Genomic DNA, 16,944 nt, shown 5'->3' on the forward strand with positions numbered 1-16,944 from the left:
AATTTGACAGCATCTTAAATTACATGATCAAAAGTTCTGACCTACCTACACTCAAACATTACATATAACTGAACTTATTAATAACACTGTAATTATAAACAACCTAAATAATTACAGTGGTATCTGTAAAAAAAAATTGAAATCTGGGCGAAACGTTTTGCAATACTAAGAATAAAATACTTTAGATTTATCAAAGATCACAATTATTTGACTTAATACCATATTGGATTGTTACCAACATTTGACCAAATACAGTATATATCCTACCTCTTTCACCTCTTACAAAAGCATGAATTACAATAACCCCCATACCATCAGGCAGACATAATGTGCTTCAAGCTAAATCCAGAGAAATGTATCCTCAGCCAGCTGGTCATGAAACTCTGTCTGGACAACCTAACAGGCACCTCCCATCTTCAGAGCAATCTGACTATTATAACATTAGCGTTAAGAAAGCTTACTTAAATATCTACCACAACATAAGTAACCGGATCAGAGTAACATTAAGTACAGTCCGCGGCATATCACTTCATAATGTATCATATATTTTCTTATCTGAGTCAGCTGAGCCGTATCTGGCCGTGCAACACTCACAGTGTCATAGGCCTACTGTATGCAAAAGTATTATTTTAAGCAACACATTAAGTTGACGAAACACTCGAGACAAATGTAATTAAAGTCAAATTGTGTTTTAGACGGGGCAGTGATATCATAAACCTGTTAATGTACGCATTCAAACACGTTTTCTTTTGCCAGCTGTATTCACCTTGCAGGTGCAACTATGTGGCTTTTATCCTGGATAAAGTGTTTAAGTCATGGATGTTTAAAGTTTAACTTCTTCATTTTTGACTAGTATTAAAGTTCACTTTTCATTCAGGAAGTATGACGCTGCGCTGTCAGTACGCTTCTCCATGTTTGTGATTGGTCGAATGCTCCAAATACCACCCCTTTCATGTGAACGCGCACCTAACTAGATAGGAAACGGCTGGCTTGAGCGATCCACTTTATAACCAGCGTCGTAGTACAGTTTAGCGAGAGCGCGTATGTTTTGGATCAGGCCAACCGGCTAACTCAAACATATCCAGGTTAGGTTGAACCAGCTTCGTAGTATAGGCCCCTGGTCAGTTCGGCAACACAGAAGCCACAACAATGGAGCAGATCGTCGATTTTACTTTGAGCTTGGCCTTAAATATAAAGATATATGGGTAACACTTTACAATAAGGTACACAAAATGTGCTTAGTTACTGCTTAGTTACTGAGGAACTACTAGATAGTTAATGGTTAGTTCCTCAGTGACTGCAATTGAGGAACTGATGGTTAGTTACTGGTAAACAGACTGGGGGGTACTGTATTAATGAATCATTCGTTAATGGTTAGTTAATGAGTAGTTCCTCAGTGAACTTATGGTTAGTTACTGGTAAACAGACTGGGGGGTACTGTATTAACGAATCATTCATTAATGGTTACTTAATGAGTAGTTCCTCAGTGACTGCGATGGATGGTTAGTTAGTTACTGGTAAACAGACTGGGTGGTACTGTATTAATGAATAATTCGTTAATGGTTACTTAATGAGGAGTTCCTGCGTGAACTAATGCTTAGTTACTGGTAAACAGACTGGGGTACTGTATTAATGAATCATTCGTTAATGGTTACTTAATGAGGAGTTCCTGGGAGACTTTGATTGAAACAATGGTCCGCTGCAGCAGGGCACATTTAAACCTGCCATCTTCGGCTGGGTTGGGTCCCACCCTGGATCAACTGGTGGAGGTGGATCCGATTTACCTTACCATTACTTAGGCCGTTTGGGTACGGTAAACTCAAGGAACGCAAACAAAAACAGTAGTTACTCATTACCTAATGATTACCTTACCGTTACTAAAACAGTAGTTACCCATTAAGTAATGCACCATTCGTTAAGCATTGTGTGTTCCCTCAAGTAAAGTAATGCATCAAAAACAGTAGTTCCCCATTACCTAATGCCTACTTAACCATTCGTTAAGCATTGTGTGTCCCCTCAAGTAAAGTAATGCATCAAAAACAGTAGTTACTCTTTACCTAATGCCTACTTAACCATTCATTAAGCAGTGTGTGTCCCCTCAAGTAAAGTAATGCATCAAAAACAGTAGTTACCCATTACCTAATGCCTACTTAACCATTCGTTAAGCATTGTGTGTCCCCTCAAGTAAAGTAATGCATCAAAAACAGTAGTTACCCATTACCTAATGATTACTTTACCATTCGTTAAGCAGTAAACAAATAAACAAACCCTGTGCACTCAAGTTTACATTTTTATTTAAACAACAATACAAAGGACACTAATAATGAAAACGAGGTTGCATCAGAACTTGCGAAAGTGGCGTATGTCATGCAGCAATCTGCCTAAGGGTCATCTTTGTGTTCATTTGCCAGCCAATGTGTCCACTCGATCAAAGCAAGATGACTCTTCAGAGTCTTCACTGTGCGGTTTCCTCGCAGTCTCCAGACCTGTGACTTGTACGTTGACCAAGCCCGCTCAATGTTTTGGGTGTGGGCTCCTGTGTCTGGGTTCACAAATGACCGGCTGTGGTTCACAGAGAAATGGACAAAGCCACTTTCTGCGATTGCAGTGGTGTATGCCCTCCACATGTCCGTTATCACCGTGGTCCCTTGGCGAACGTATTTTGTGACCAGAGGAATTAAGTGGCGCCGTGATCTTTGTTTCACCAGCCTCAGGATAGGTCTTCTCCTTTTTCCTCTGATGCCCAGCATTCCAAAGACCCATTTTCTCCTCCTCCACGTAGGACCGAATCTTCCCCTACCATACTGTAATAAAGCAGTGAAAAAGGACAACAGTTATATAAAAATAAACATCAGGAATTTCAATTGATAAACAAAATGTAATGTGTTTATTTGCTTTCTTTTACAATTTAGAAAATATTCACTTCCTTTCTCAAAAAAGAAGAGAAAAAAATTAAAATGTAGTGGTACAAACAGAAAAGGCTGTTTAATTTTATTAAGTTAAAGTTTGCTTATTTTGCTGCAAGAAACATGAAAATGTAAGATAGATATTGTAATTAGATGATATATAAATAAGATTATGCACTTTTAAAATGTTAGTAATAAAAAGTAAGAATAAGGATTTATTTCCTTAAAGGTGGGGTATGTAAGTTTGAGAAACCGGCTCGAGATCGCTAGAATTTGAAAATACACAACCGGAGAAAATCTGCCACTTCCTTACAGAGCCCCTCCTCCAACACACACAAACGCGCACATGACCAATGAGGGCACGAGATAAGTTTGTGCCCCGATGGAAGGCTGACAGGCCGGTAGGCCATCCAATTGGTTGTACTTTTTACAGTATTACGGCTTCTACAGAGGACATTTTTTTTTGATTTTTTGTCAAAGCACTTAAGATATTCATTGCTATCGGGATGTTAAGAGCATTCCATGGAATATAACAAAAAGTGTATCTCGAGCCGGTTTCTGAAATTTACCTACCCCATCTTTAATGATCTGATTGGATGAGATAATTCTTAGCTTCTAAATTCTTTTTTTCTGTTATTTGACTACACGTGTATACACCGTGGAGCTGGCTCTCTCTAATGTATACTTTGTCTCGCCAGTCACAAGGGTGTGAATGACACAATTATACAATTACATTACTTTGCTCATTCATTTGTTAATCTCTGACCTTAAAATATATGTTGTTATTTCACCTTGAAAAACAAAGGTTTTAGTTTTAGTGAGGCCAAAGGCTAAGGCTCTGTAGTTTATACACACCTTCCTTTTGTGGTAGAAGTTGCTTTCGTCCAGCATGACAAATTCGTTTGGTCCTCCAAGTCTCTGCTTTCCCCTCCTTTCTCTCCTCTTGATTGCACTCTTGCAGACCTTCCTCAACTTTAGGCTAATTTTTAACAGCGTGCGACTGCTGCCTTCCTACCACGCCATCCTGCAGCATGTCAATTTGCCTCACGGTGTGTCCACACAGCAGCTTTGACCAAATCTTGAAAATCCTGGAGCTGGGCGTGTCTGACAGCTTGGGGATTTCGCGACCAACAACCAATCACATGAATATCACATGAATATCCCGCCCCCGACATACAAAGCAAAAAAACCAGGTTCTTCTACACTATTGTCAAATAGGAAGGGCTATGATGAACATTTATTTTTTTAACATTTTGAACATTTATGAGATTAATGTTAACGGGGTCAGTGTATGCACCTCAAACATTAAAACAAATCCAGAGTTACGTGTTTCTGTACTTCCTCTAAGAAGAAAGGACAGTAACAGAAGATCTCTGTGAAGCCAGATGTAGTGTTGTTAATGCGATATTATATCCGAAAAAACATTCAGTTTAGGATGGCCGAAGACACTACACCAGTGTTTCTCAAACTTTTTCATACCAAGGACCACTTAACCAATACAAAAACACTCGAGGACCACCTAACTCCACAAATATCCAAAAACACATCGTTTTTTACAAATCGCCTGAAAATGGTACAAACAAGTGGCAACATGTGTGGTGCAGGTGTTTATCTGGGCTATTTAATGCAATCGAAAGTGAAACTTAAGCTTGCTCCATTGCGGAGATATTCCTGCGAGAGTGCGAAAAACTTAAATGTATTTATTTATTTCAAATGTGAAATTTTACCAATATACTCACGGACCACTAGGGGGCGCTCACGGACCACCAGTGGTCCGCGGACCACACTTTGAGAAGCACTGCACTACACTACCCATAATCCCCAGCTATCCTTTGGGACTACAGTCCTGTTGACAAACCCCGTGATTAATCTTCAAGCTCTGGGATTGGATGTTGGAGTGGCAGTGCGCCAAGGTTACGCCGAGCGTCAAGCTGTTTGAAATGGAATGAAACCACGGCAGACTATTCAAAACTGGACTCGAACGCCCCCCCCAGAACTACACATGCTGGCTATTGTGTTTCGCAACATGTTCTCTATGGCACGTCTCTACTGGGAATTGTAGTTTTAAAAGACGTTTTCTTTTTTCCCAAAATTAGAAGTTGACACTGACAGTATTAAACTGTGTACATCCCTGGAGGTTTAGGCGATAGGAAACACATTGGTGTGTACACATTTAAAACATATAAATACTAAATGGGTGAAAATCGCTTGTATCCATAATGGGCAGCATTAATATATACCCACATGACAGCTCATTGTTACTTTGTAATTCTACTCCACTACAATTCAGAGGTTAACCTGGTATTTTTACTCCACTACATTTATTTGAGTTACTTTGCAGATTCTGATTAATGATATAAAATATAAACAACCCTTAAATCAGACTTTAGTTACACCTGAGTAAAATTCAGGTAAGGTGATTGTCAAGTGCCAACAATCAGGAGAGACTTGGGTCACAGGTTCCTCAACAGTGCATTACAAGACATCTATCAATATGTGTGTACCTCCAGCATTAAACTGTCATATTCTGCACATTTCTTATACTATCTACATACATAAGAGTATAATTCATATGTATAATATCAGTTAAAATAAGTGCTTCAACATAGTTAACATTGCAGGAAAGCAATATATTAGACGTTAAGTACTTTGTCAGGCTTAATATTTATCTGTAGCTTTTTTCTTATTTTGAAAAGAAGACCTTAACCTAATGTGTCTTTAATGTGTTAATAAAGGTTAATTAGTTTGTCTGTTTTGCACATCCTCACATTAATATCTTTGTACATCCGGCACTAAACTGTTTTATTGTAGAGATCACTACAGTATCTTCTTGATTTTTTATATTCTTTATTTCTATCATTGACCTTCTACTTTCCCCCTATGAAAGTATGTACTCTTAATATTTTTTCATCAAATAACATTATTCAACAAAAATAATTCAATAACGTGCTTTAACCACTAGGCGGTGCACACAAGGTACACACAGCATACTAATAATAACTTTGTATTATTAGTGTAGGACACTTATGTATGTATAACCTCTGAAGATGTGTAGTTTTATTCATGTTTTTACATAATTTTACAAGATATCTCATGTTTTACTTCTACATATTAATATCTGATTTGTAAAACATCACAGACAGAAAGGCATATCCGTCATTTAATGGTAAGCTATTGAAATTGTGATTCCATAGATGTGTCTCCCATCACCCAAATCCCCTGACTATTCTCTCAACTCAGTATTTACATTCTTATATTCAAAGAAAATAAGTAATATCTTTAAAAACTACAAGTCCTTTTCTATCAGCTGTGCACCATTATGGTGTAAATATAACCTATCTACCAATTGGATCAAATATAAAAGTAATCCGAATTAATGTTGCTACTGCAAGGAGGCGTATTGTGTGAAAATAAATGCAAGATGTTGTTTAATTGTTGATATATTTATGATCCAAGAAGTCACATATTCAGTTTTGGCGGTAGTTCTCCTGTTTGTCCAGAAGTCTTCTCATCAGGGCTCTATAAATAAAGAACTACGGCAGATATGTAATATTTAATGCAGCCGAACCGTGTAGAAAAGCAAGAACACTCGGAATAAAGTATTTTTTTTCTTTTTTCGGATATCATATCGCATTAACATCATATCCCAACATGCATTGCGGCTAAAACATCCAATCAACGAGCTTCAAGCTGAGGATCTTGGGTAATCTGTTCAGTGGGTTTGTGTTATGTATTGCTCGAAATGTCCCTTATAGGCTTACGTCTGTTTCCAGTGACTTTATTTACGGCTAAAAAGCATGCTAAAAACTAAAAGCATGCTAAAAATCCCAAGATTATAGAATCAAACGAATAAATAAAAACAAGGATAATTGTGTGTTATTGTTGAGTAAATAACAGTGTGTTATTGATAAAAGAATAACAAATTAGAAGGAAAAAAAGATTTTAAAAAATACAGATTTCAGTATTTTAATTTATTTTCCTCACAGACGGAAAAAAAGTCAGACATTATACGATTTAAAATAAAAACAAATAAATAAAAAGATAAAACACTGGCATGTAATTTACGTTAGAATAAATAGAATGGTTTTGAATAATAGATGAGAGTAAAATCTACGTCACTTTACAGCCCCGCCCACTTTTGGGGAAACCAACGCTGTCATTTGAACGGCGCTCAAGCCTGAAGCCACAGAGATCTTCTGTTACTGTCCCTTCTTCCACACACACACACACACACACACACACACACACACACACACACACACACACACACACACACACACACACACACACACACACACACACACACACACACACACACACACACACACAAAACCTTTTGAATTCATATCGAGTTGTTTTTTCAATTTCTTCTGAATTGTAGAAATCCTTGGTGTTTCAATACCCTCGTATTATATCATTGTTGCCCTGAGGCAACAAACCAACCCCTGGTTGAGTGGTGTGGGGGGGTCACATGTTATAATTGATATAATATCATTGACCCCTAAGCACCTAAAACACATGGTGAAACATTGTTTTTCCTCCCAAAATAAAAAGTCATGCCATAAGGGATAAGGCACTATTACAAATATTCTTAATTTGCAGTATTTTATTTTAAAAGTATTCAGAAAGACTGCATCAAATATGCTATATCTATATATCTATATAATATCAATATTGTTATTAACTTCAATCAAAGTCAATTTAAATAGCGGGCAAGACTTTCCAAGGGGTAGAAATACTGCTGCCGGACTACTGACTGGAAGTATTGCTGATATCATGTCTACCATCCTCTTAAAAATACTCTGTCCAACAATGAAGAAAGGTGTTTTAACGCTGATTCAAAATAGCAGAGAAACATGTATTCTTGTTCTCAGGAGGGGACATTGACAGAGGATTACTCAAAACGTACACAGTAAGTACTTCACAGTACTTGTTGTGGGAGTAGTTTCACTAGTAGGCTACAGAGTCCAACAGGATCGATCTCACACAAACTCGAGAGACGGCTGAGTGACCGCAGTGCAGAATCGCTGTATAGTTTAAATCTCCTAACAATGTTGTCCATTTTAGACACAGGCCTATTATATTTCCAGCCCTCAATAACATTAATTATCTCGGCTCAATATGTGTCTTGGCTGTTTCCGTTGTGAAAACAAATGGACCGTAGATACACGGATTGACCGTCCTCATCTGCGCTCTTATTTTGAAAGACAACTTCCGGTAGCAGAATAAGAAAAAACGGGGTTTTTTTTTGTTTCTGTTTTCTAGTGATTTTATTTTTTGTTTTGAGAAGTAGAAAATGAAAATCATCCCGTTTTTTAAGTTTAGTAAATCCCTTTTTGACCATGATAAAGATAAAAGGCCTTGTATTTATTATAATTTTTGTTTTTCAATTTGAAAACGAAAATCAAATATCCAGTCGTTTTTTGTTTTTGAATTTCCATTTGTGAAAAGAAAATCCAATGACCAAAACATACACTGACCGTCCCTAAGGTCAGTGTATGTTTTGGTCATTGGATTTTCGTTTTTAAAACAGAGCACATGGTGTAGTCCAAACGATAGCTGGGGATTCTGGGTGTAGTGTCTTCTGCCATCCTTTACTTCGAAAAAATATTTGTTTCTCCGAATCGAAGGGGAAAAATACAAAAGCATTGCACACAATTTAAACCAATCAATGTTGTGTAATTAACAAGGATAATCTGGTGTTTTTTAGTCGATTGAGTAGTGCAGATATCACTGTAAAATCAATCGACAGTAAGAGGAATACTTACTTCCGGGTGTACAATTCTCCGTTATCCAATGGGAATGGACGCTCACATTGCCTTTAAGGGCAGCCGACACAAACGAATGCCGTGCTTCCATGAGCGTCAAATCCCGCCGCAGATGGGAATACATTGCAATCAGTTGAAAGCTATTTGCGTCCCTTTATGACGCTGAAGGAGCCTAGGAGCGTCACAACTGGACGCCACGGACACTGACCAAACGTCGCTCCTGGACGCTTAGGGAGTGAGAGTGTGTTGGCTTTTGAATAATTTTGGGGAATATTTATAGTGTAAAATCTTCAATAAATATGGTATAATCTTCAATATCTTCACTATTATACAGTGGAGTGCTACCAAACTCACTACACACATCAATAGTCTCCTAGTGGTCAGACTACAGCAGAGATTTTGGAAGAATATGGTTTGGAATAATTTTGGTGAATATTTATAATATAAAATCTTCAATAAATATGGTATAATCTTCAATAACGTCACTATTATACAGTGGAGTGCTACCAAACTCACTAAAATAAAAAAAATTGGTCCATGGCAAAAGGGTAAAGAGTTTAAACAAATCAAATGAAGGATCCAGAGCAATCAAGCCTCCAGCCAATCACTGGCCTTCAATGAAGCATGCATGGATCATGCCGTTTTTCAGTGCGTACAGCAAACTATGAGGATAGACATTTTTGAAATTGTATGCTACTGACACAGAGGATGCATTTGGCCTAAATATAACACTTTCAGTACTTAATGCGCTGGGACTTCTTGGAAAACATACCTCCACTCCTGTTCCAAGGTTATATGTAAGTATTATTTAACAGTCATTTAAGCTATGCTTATATATACCTTTTTAGACAATTACGTTTGAGCTCATCTTGTTAGTATTTGATCAACTGAAATGTTACTGAATTAAAACTACAAACAAATGTTATTTGTTCCTGTGATGTAATATTACACATATTAAAATGACAAATGACTAGTTTTGCAAACCAAAACAAAAACCAAACTTAGTGTTACATATTTGGCCACAGTTTTTTCTTATATGTGCTTCTAAAAAGTTTACTTCAAACTCTTTTTGTATTGAGAAAAAGTATTTTGCTTTGCCTGTCCTCCTTTTCCTAGGTTAGAGGCAATTTGAAAATAATGGGAAGAGTTAAAAAAGGAAACAGGGCCCAGAGGAAGGACTTATGGGCAATGGCTGGTGGAATGGAAGCATTGGTCCGAGGAATGAAGAGTGTTCACATTACCAAAAGAGATACAGGACATTCTTGATATAGTTGGTCGGAACTCGCTATAATCCTTTTTGGTCATGATGATAAGAAAAACCGTCATTGGCTGTGGGTTGTATGGACCAACAATCGAAAAGGATTGAGGGATTTGATCTATAAACGCCAAAAATCATTAGAGCAGAAGGAAGTTCAGGTAATGGAGGACAATCCAAACGAGAGAGATGTTGGAGGGGAATGTTCTGAAGACTGTCTTACAAAGGACTTGCCTCTGAGCATGATTCAGAATAAGGTATCAGATGAGGACACAGAAAATAAAGAAGGAGAAGACAAACAACAAATGATGTCTTCTCAGAGTGGACTTGAAGTAGATGACCAGTTATCAGATGAGGACACAGACAAGAATGAAGCAGAAGACAAACAACAAAGGATGTCTTCTCAGAGTGGACGAGAAGTAGATGACCAGTTATCAGATGAGGACATAGAAATCAATGAGGCAGAAACTGAAGAACAGAATTTGCAAAGAGGAGCACAAGATGACAATAAAAACACAGGCACCAAAACACATTGGCGGAAGTTGCCAGTAGTATCTAAAAGGTTCAGAATAACAGTAAATCGAAAGAAATGGCAAAAGATTGTTACATTGACGGGTTCAAACAAACTGAGGCAACCGTGGACCGACGTGTTGTACAAGAGTTTCCGAGAGAAAAATCCCTGTTGTACACTTGCCTTCAAGAGTCACCACATAAAAACTCCCAACAGCAGGAACATTAAAAGTCCGTACTTAAACATCTGTGCAGTTTGTACATTCCCAAAATCAGCCAGTGTTGTTAAAATACCTGTGCTACAAAGAGGGAAAATGACACACAAAGCAAATGAGACAAAATTCCGACCAGCAGCAAACAGAAGAAGAGGCAGAATTGCAAGAGCCCTGCATAAAGGAGTGAGTCAACTATTTTACAGTAAACTTAAAAAAACACCTGTTGCTGAACTAATTTCAGGAAACATAACCCGCAGTCTGAACAAAAATGTTCTCAAAGTGATACGTTCAGAAGTAAGAAGAGGTAAAAGAATCCATGAGGATGTTTTCATGGAGATGTACCTCACACAAATGATCATTAAGGAATGTGACTCAAATTATCGCAGGATGCCTGGGTACATACAGCATTTTCAAGTTGACCCATTTGGAGTACATATGTATTCTGAAACCGGAGTAAACATAGTTGTGCAACACCTGAGAAAGAAGACACCGCTGACCCTATATCTAGATGCTACAGGTAATGTTGCATCCAAAGTTCCAGGTCAGACCAAAAGAGTGCTTTATTACTGCCTCACTCTTCCTGGAGGTGGTCAGCAAGTACCTCCCCTCCCAGTCTGTGAAATGCTGACAAATGAACACTCCATACCACCAATCACATTCTGGCTAATGCAGTTCCTCCGCAAACTGTCACAGTACACTAAAATAAAAGTACATCAGTTAGAAACAGACTACAGCTGGGCCCTGCTCCAAAGTGTTCTCCTTTCTTTTAACAAAGAGAGCATTGTCAGTTACTTGGACAGGGCTTTCGCTATCTGTTCAAAGGAAGGAAATCGAAATGTTGACAGTGCTACACATTTGCTCTGCACACGTGCTGAAAGCTGTAGCACAGTCAATTGGGAGAAGAACTGCAGACAAGGGTTTGAAGGAATTTGCAACATTTGCATTTGCCAGGTTGCAAAATGCTACTTCAATGACCACAGCACTACAAATCTTCCGCTCACTGTGCACTGTGTTGATTGGAAAGCACAATTCCAATACTGTCCTGACTCCTGATCCATCTGAAGGCCATGAAGGACTTCATAAAAGAATGCAGGATTCCCGACATGGAAGAGGGGGACAAGTTAGGAGACAGCCCCTTAACTCAGGAGGAAGATGATGAAGAAAGAAGAAATGTCCACACAATTGTTGGCAGATCTCCCTTCACATATGAGTTTAGGAAGGTCATGGAGGAAGTACAGGGAGAGCTTGAAAAAGAGGAGGTCGAAACCCCACAGGATGAAAATCCATACTTTTGCCCTGGCATTGTTGATGTCCTTTTTGACAACTATCTAGGGATGTTTCCCCTTTGCAGTGGGCTGCTGTTGGGGAATTTGAAAATATATGCAACTGACACAGAGGAAGACACATTTGGCCAAAGTAAAACAAGGGACACAAACTGCCATGTGGAGAGATGGTTTGGAATAGTCAAACATTCTATTCTAAAAAAGCAGAGACGACTGAGGCCAGCGACATTCATCAGAAAAATGTATGGCTCTCTACAGGGGAGGCACAGAGAACACATACTGGCACATCACTTATCTGAGCAGTTACCACTCCAGACATTCTTCCAGTTCCAAAAAGAGCAAAGTTAACTCTGAACACTGGTGAAGATATTCAGAGCAGCACAAATGTGGAGAACAGCAGCAATGACCCCACAAGTAAAGGGTCCAAGCCTACAACAGAGGTATTGTTTTGCTATATTAAAATGTATGCTTTAAAAAGAGTAACAAAGTAAGCAATTCTTCGAGCTATAAAAACAACGTTAAGAAAGCATTAAAAACGTTTTAGCATGAGGCAATCTTTCTGTCATAGAAAACGTAGAAAATCTAAAAAAATGTAATGTAAGGAAAGTATAATGTGCATTAAAAGTATTTAAAATTGAATTAATGGCAAATGCTGTACGAAGTTATTATGATACCATTGTTCATTTCATTTTAGGTTGATGCCCTTTGGACATGCAAACTAACTGAAGTTGTTGAAAATGTTGTAAGACATGCTGAAGAGAAGCATCATTTCACCCTGAGGCACAGAGAATTTCAGAGTTTGAGACCTGACGAACTCATCATAGGCGAGGCAAGTATTTATTAAAACTTATGCTGTCCCGGACTGCTCATCTCACATAAGCCATATGTTAATGATTCAATTGTTGACAACAAATATGTAATTTGTGCTACACAAAATGATATCCAAGTAAATTGTTAGGCCAGTCCATCTGGAGTGTGACTTTAGATAGACCAGTTTTAGCAAAGGTTTTGCATAATTGATCCATTCTAAAATGATCTGACAATGATGTGATTAAAACCGACTTTGGCCTCTATATTAGCTGGCATTTTGTATGATTATTTCCCCTACAGTTTATCCAAAAGGTAATCGAATGTTACATTAGAGGCATCCTCAACCTGAAGGATAATGCTGGCCGTCTATACCTCCTGGATCACTACACCATGGGTGTAATCCTACACGGCACCCGAGAGCAGATGGCCAGGCAAGAGCTAAAAAAGGTGAGTGAAACTGATTATTCAAAGTATTTTCATCCCTTTACTATTGTAGACATTTGTGTTGTTTTTAATCAATACATTTAGAATATAAGCTTCCCTTTTTTTCTTGTTCCTGTTGAGAAAAATAAAAAATGAATACTGTGTAAATTAAATTATTGTTTTGCACCTGTATATTATAGAAAATAACACTTATGTGTACATATTCCCTAATTTGTTCAGGTCACATTTGATCTATATGATGGAGCCATTGGATTTATGAATATAAGAAATGTGCACTGGAAGTTTGTGGTGACGAGTATACAGCTACTCGTGTTGTCATACTGTAGCTGCTTTTACAGCATGTATGTTTTGCTCAGGGTTTGCACATTTGAAGTCAACTATCAACTATTACTTTGAAGATGTATGATTACATTTATTCAAATGCATACAACTAAATATTCATTGTTATAAAAAATATTGTAATACATTACTCATATACTGTGACAGAGTTAAGACTAAAATGTGTATCTCATGCAGCCCCATTTTGTAAATGCATCTTTGCCTCAGGACTAATTTAAAAATGCTTCTTTTAGTTTTAATGTCTTCATGTTCTTCATCTCTATCATAGGGAAACAATATAAAATGTAGTCCAAAATAAGTACTCATTCAACCATTTCTCATTGGTGGTCGCTACTGCTCCACTAAAGATGTTAGTCTTCTGACCCCAAATTGTGCAACTTTCTTTCATCTGATCTGACATGTTTAATTATTTCAATACTTTTAAGTCTTAATTATACTCATTTAAAATGGGTAGTTATTATTTTAGTATTACTTTTAATAGCTTGTTTAACAGTTGAACTGATTTTAATAATGTGAATATTAGTTAACTGTGGTTTTCATTTTTGAAGAAAAGCTGATACATTATTGTTGCTGCTGACATATTGAAAAAGGTTTGGTTTAATTCTACCGTATGCTACTTTTTAAAACAGTACCTCCATGCCCTTTCAAACCACATGTATGTGGTTTATCCTCTGCAAGGGTCAAATGAAGTTGAGGACTCCAGAAAGGCTGGTTACAAATTTGGAAATACATTGGTTAAACGCACATTTGGTAAAGGCAAAGAGTAAGCGCCAATTACATTTTTTTCCCTATTGTTCTCTAGAGAGTATTTCAAGATGCGCCGGAACAGACTGGAAAAAGAGGACTGGGTTAACATCAAATGGCAGCCTGGAAAGATAACCCACACCTTCCAGAAATATGCCACCAGTTGTGGAGCCTTTGTCATGCAGGTGATTCAATGCAACATGTTGTGTTCATTAATAATAAAGCATTTTATTTTAAAGGGAAATTCAAACACACGTCATAACGTCATGTTATTTTACCATCTGTCCAGATGGCCAAGATGACAATGAAGGAATTTCCGAAAATTCCACAGACGTTTCACATCAAGTCATCAAAACAATGTCTTCAACATACAGTATACGAAGAGACATGGCAGAAGAAATTCTCAAAGGATCAGGTATTAGCCAAAAATATGAAATGAAAATATGTATGGCTTCCTGTAAATTGAACAGTAATACACCGGTTATTTTTTCAGTTTCAAAGGATGACTTCTGTTCCTTCTGTGGAATTGAGGACCTGCCCACAACTGCTGTTGATGCTGTTTGGGTGAGACTACATGATGAATTGTTTTGAAACTCCAGAAGATAATCTGAATAGTAGATAATATATAGATCATCTGGAGTTAGATTTCAGGAATAACATACAAGTAATGACATTTTGTATATTTTTATGCATTACTTTTATTTTTCTTAGAATTTGTTAAAGTTTCAAACGCAGTGCCTCGGAATGACTGCTGCACGAATACCCCAAAAAAAGACCCCGTGGTATTGTGTTTTGTGTATCCTCCCAAACTAAAGAGGCTATAGGTGAGTTTGTGTAACTTTTACCAGAGGTACCAGGATTTGGGGAGGTAAGGCTTTTAGTTTGAACTACTACCACAGTAGAAGTAGTGCGCTTACAAACGGCATGTGGGGGAAATCCAGCTGAATTTTGTAAAAAAACAAACAAAAATCCAGAAAAAAGCTTTGCTAAAGATTTTGGGCAACTGAAGTAATGATAATAATCCATAGTTTTAAATTGTTATATTCTTAATTAAGATGTTAAATATATTTTCAATTACAGATTAAAGTAGTCACAGATGTTCATGATGTTTTCCATGTCTGACATTAGATTGTAGATTTGTTGATTAATATTGTACAGTAAGATAGGTGAAAAGCCTGAAATGTTTTATTTTTCAATGTTAACTTTATTTTGTCACAGTCCAGTAGTTTTCCATTCACCTGTCTCACCTGTTAACCACACCCACGTTTTTGCTCACTGTCTTTCTCTTCTGCACCCATTAGCTTTACTGCCAGTATTTGAACCCTCACCAGACACACACCCGTTGCCAGATCGTACTTTGCCTTCATGCTAGTCTTTCACATGTTTGTCATCAGATTGCCTACCCGGTTCCGACCCTGCCTGTCCCCGAACTGCCTGCTCTGCCTGATCCCTGATCCTGCCTGTCCTTGGACTATCCTGCCTTGCCTGCTCTCTGACCCTGCCTGTACCTCCGTTGACCGCCTCGCCTGCTCCCTGACCCTCTGCCCGGCCCTGTCTCACCTTCTGCCCGCTGTCCTCTGGTTCGTTTGCCTGCACATCATCCGGCTGATACTATTCTGCTGGTATCCCTCTGCTCTGGTATTATTACCAATAAAGTTCATTACCAATACTCCTTGGTTTCTCGAGTGCTGCATTTGGGTCTTTCATGAGATTGTGACCATTTTACTGTTTCATAGCTAATGAAAAAGTTGTTTCATGTCTTAATTTATATATAACATACTGTATAAATGTGTAACATTATACAGTATGTTATAATACATTATAAATCTTCCCCAAAATTATTCAAAACCATACTCTTCCAAACTCTCTGCTGTAGTATGACCACCAGGAGACTATTGATGTTTGTAGTGAGTTTGGTAGCACTCCACTGTATAATAGTGACGTTATTGAAGATTATACCATATTTATTGAAGATTTTATACTATAGATATTTACCAAAATTATTTAAAACCATATTCTTCAAAACTCTCTAAAGTAGTCTGACCACCAGGAGACTATTGATGTGTGTAGTGAGTTTGGTAGCACTCCACTGTATAATAGTAACGTTATTGAATATTATATCATATTGAAGATGTTACATATAAATATTCACCAAAATTATTCAAAACCATATTCTTCCAAACTCTCTGCTGTATTCTGACCACCAGGAGACTATTGATGTGTGTAGTGAGTTTGGTTGAAATATACTGTATAATAGTGAAGTGATTGAATATTATTGTATTTTCTTTTTTCGGAGAACTTTGCAGACGGTCCCTGAGCACTTGTTTCTTCTCCGGCTGCTGAAAGTGACCAATTTAATGTGTCCAGCTCGGAGGACAGCACGTATTGGCTTTTTTTGATCAACATGTGATTTTAGTTCGATGTCAACCTTACCACGGTACATAGGAGACGTAATTTGTGTCTGAATAACGTGTTGTTCATCACAGAAACAATGAAAATAAAACTATTGCTGCAAAAACATTCAGTTTGAACCTATGAAACCAAGTAGAAATCCCACAGGGATGGGTGCAACATTTTGATATGGTTTTTGTTAAGCAGAGCATTGATTATTCCTTCTTCTGCACTGACTCAACACTCTTCCAGTTGGAACATATTGTTATGGCCTCATAA

Source organism: Gymnodraco acuticeps, unplaced genomic scaffold (assembly GCF_902827175.1).
Source record: "Gymnodraco acuticeps unplaced genomic scaffold, fGymAcu1.1, whole genome shotgun sequence".
Taxonomy (NCBI): Eukaryota; Metazoa; Chordata; class Actinopteri; order Perciformes; family Bathydraconidae; genus Gymnodraco; species Gymnodraco acuticeps.